The sequence below is a fragment of the Aotus nancymaae genome, unplaced genomic scaffold (genome assembly GCF_030222135.1).
Source record: "Aotus nancymaae isolate 86718 unplaced genomic scaffold, 86718_ANA_hifiasm-v0.15.2.pri h1tg000015l_0, whole genome shotgun sequence".
Classification (NCBI taxonomy): Eukaryota; Metazoa; Chordata; class Mammalia; order Primates; family Aotidae; genus Aotus; species Aotus nancymaae.
The window spans coordinates 10,014,968-10,017,950 of NW_026988426.1; the positions used below are offsets into that span (position 1 = coordinate 10,014,968).

At 47.4% G+C, this 2,983-nt stretch overlaps 1 pseudogene; it reads left to right on the forward strand.

Annotated features, from left to right (window-relative positions):
• The first annotated feature begins 1,479 nt into the window (after positions 1-1,479).
• On the forward strand, positions 1,480-2,258 carry LOC110568567 (low molecular weight phosphotyrosine protein phosphatase-like; annotated as a pseudogene).
• Positions 2,259-2,983: the final 725 nt, after the last annotated feature.

The window sequence follows — 2,983 nt, forward strand, 5'->3', positions numbered from 1 at the left end:
CTCTTTGCTTTTATGAACCCATGTCCATTATTCTGTCCTGGCGGGATGTTCCCTACCAGGGTGATCGGGATGGCCAGCTGGACCAGCCATGGAGCCTTTATCTCATGCATTCTGAAGCCATGGAATGAGGAGCACAGGATGGCAGCAGATTCAGAGGGTATGGGGTTGAACTGTGGCTCCTTCACTGCCGCTGTCCTTAGGCAAACGTCTCTGCACCCTCATTTTTTGATCTGTAAAACACAGCTAATAATACTTCCTACTTTGTAGGGTTACTGGGATGGCTGTAAGATATAACACGAGCAAGTGCCTGAAACACAGCAAATATTTAATAAATGCCAGCTGCTTTGACTACTACCACCATCATCACCAGGAGCTATTATTATATGGGGCAGAGTGGGGAGGTAGTTTAAGGCACAGCCATAAAATCAGGTAAACAAGTTAATACGGTCATTTCAGATGGTTTGAATACTAGGAAGAAAATCAACAGCTAACAAGAGATGACTAGGGCTGTTACGGAGGCCTGTTCGGGAGGTAGCACGTGAGCTGTGACTACGGCAGGGTTTCTCAGCCTCAACACTATTGCCATTTGGGGCTGACAATTCTTAGCCCCGAGGCGCTTTCCTCTGCAGTGTAGGATGCTTAGCAGCATCCTGGACCTCTACTCACTATATGCTGGTAGTAACCCCGCTCAGTTACAGCAACCAAATGTGTGTCCAGACATTGCCAAATATCACCTGGGGGGCAAAAATGACCCTTGTTGAGAATCACTGATATAAAGGGTGAGGAGCAGGCCAGATGCGGTGGCTTATACCTGTAATCCTAACACTTTGGGAAGACAACATGGGCGGATCACCTGAGGTCAGGAGTTCGAGACCAGCCTGGCCAACATGGTGAAACCCCATCTCTACTAAAATCACAAAAAATAGCCGGGCATGGTGGCATGTGCCTGTAGTCCCAGCTACTCGGGAGACTGAGGCAGGAGAATCCCTTGAACCCGGAAGGTGGAGGTTGCGGTGAGCCAAGATCACGCCACTGCACTCCAGCCTGGACCACAGAGCGAGATTCCATCTAAAAAAATAAAAAATGGTGAGGACCCAGTCCCACAAAGACGACTAAGGGGAAGGGCAGAAATTGCTTTGGAGAGATGGACTTTGAACCCGGCGGGCAGGAGAACTGGAACCCTGACCTTAACCCTAATCCAGGCATTTAGTCTGCAATGTTAGTTTGGAAAGAAGCAGATTCTTCTTGGAAAATAAGTCTGGGTGTCCTAGCCCTTCACACAAACTAAGCCAAAGAAATGGTGTATAGAACAAAGAAATATTAAATATAGAACAAAGTCCAGGTCTAGGACTAGGACGGTTCAGACATTCAGACTGGGATGGTATTTCCTTACTCTCATTTGAGTTTGGGAACCAGTTCCTGTAGAATTAATTGTTCAATGTTTCTTGAAAGAAGTCATGTGGGCAGTCTCTGGGTGCCTCTGTGCATGGAAAGATGGCAGAGCAGGTTCCTAAGTAGGTGCTGTTTGTGTGTCTGGGTAATGTCTGTTGGCCACCCATTGCAGAAGCAGTTTTCATGAAACCTGTAACTAACTGACAAAAATGTTTCAGAGGGCTGGGTGCGGTGGTTCATGCCTGTAATCCCAGCACTTTGGGACAAGGCGGGTGGATCACCTGAGGTTTGGAGTTGGAGACCAGCCTGGCCAACATGGTGAAACTCTTGTCTCTACTAAAAATACAAAAATTAACTGGGTGTGGAGGCACATGCCTGTAATTCAGCTACGTGGGAGGCTGAGGCAGGAGAATCGCTTGAACCCAGGAGGTAGAGGTTGCAGTGAGTCAAGATCAAGCCACTGCACTCCAGCCTGGGTGACAGAGAGAGACTCTGGCTCAAAAAAAGAAAAACCCAAAAAACACTTCAGAGAATTGCAGGGTAGACAGCATGATGACGTCTGGGTATGAGATAGGGAATCCCCTGACTACCGAGGGCACAGCTGCATGAAGAGGCATGGCATTCTCAAGAGCCACGTTGCCCAGCAGAGATAGGAATAGAAAAAGCAATCAAGTTAAAAACTGAAAAGCTAAACCTGAACTGCCTGGGAGCTGTGATCCACAAAATCAGCTCATTAATGCAGATCCCTATCATGTGCATGGCTGCCTTTTGAGATGGTGTACCAGCAGCGAGTCAGGTGCTGCAGAACGTTCTTGGAGGAAGCCCATCGAGGCTGGTTCTTGCCCTGTGGCGGCCAACCTGACTAGACCCCAGCCTTTGGCTCTGCATCTCTCAGTGAGCAAGCTAAAGTATAATAGTGTTCCACATAGCCCAACGTTCCAGCTGTTTCTTCAATGACTTACTGTTTCTTACCTTAAAAAATAATTGCAGATGAAAATCAGTTGTTTGGCAGAAAAATAAAAACCATTGATTCAGGAAGCTTAGTTGAGCCTCTCACTTTGCCCCAATAACAAAAACAGTGGAAGAAACAGAAAACAACAAAATAAAACACAGTGGAGTAAAACCTCCCTTGAAGGCCCAGGTCAACATCTAAGCCCACTGAGACTTAAGATAATCGAGTCTACCTCTTCAGTGGGTTTGATGATGGCTGGATGGAGAACAGGCACCCTCTGCTCCCTGCACTACCTCGATCTTTTTGCCCTAGGGCCTTTTATGGAGTGACAATAGCCTCACCCATAGAAGCTCACAAGTCTAGAATCGTTTTAATTCACACACACACACACACATACACACACACAGGGCACATTTGTATATTTAAAAGACAGGGAAGAGACTGACTGGGCAGGTGGCTTACCCCTGCAATCCCAGCACTTTGGGAGGCTGAGGCAGGTGTATCATTTGAGGCCAGGAGTTCAAGACCAGTCTGGCCAACATGGTGAAACCCTGTCTCTAATAAAAATACAAAAATTAACTGGACGCGGTGGGGTGTGCCTGTACTCCTAGCTACTCGAGAGGCTGAGGTGGGAGAATC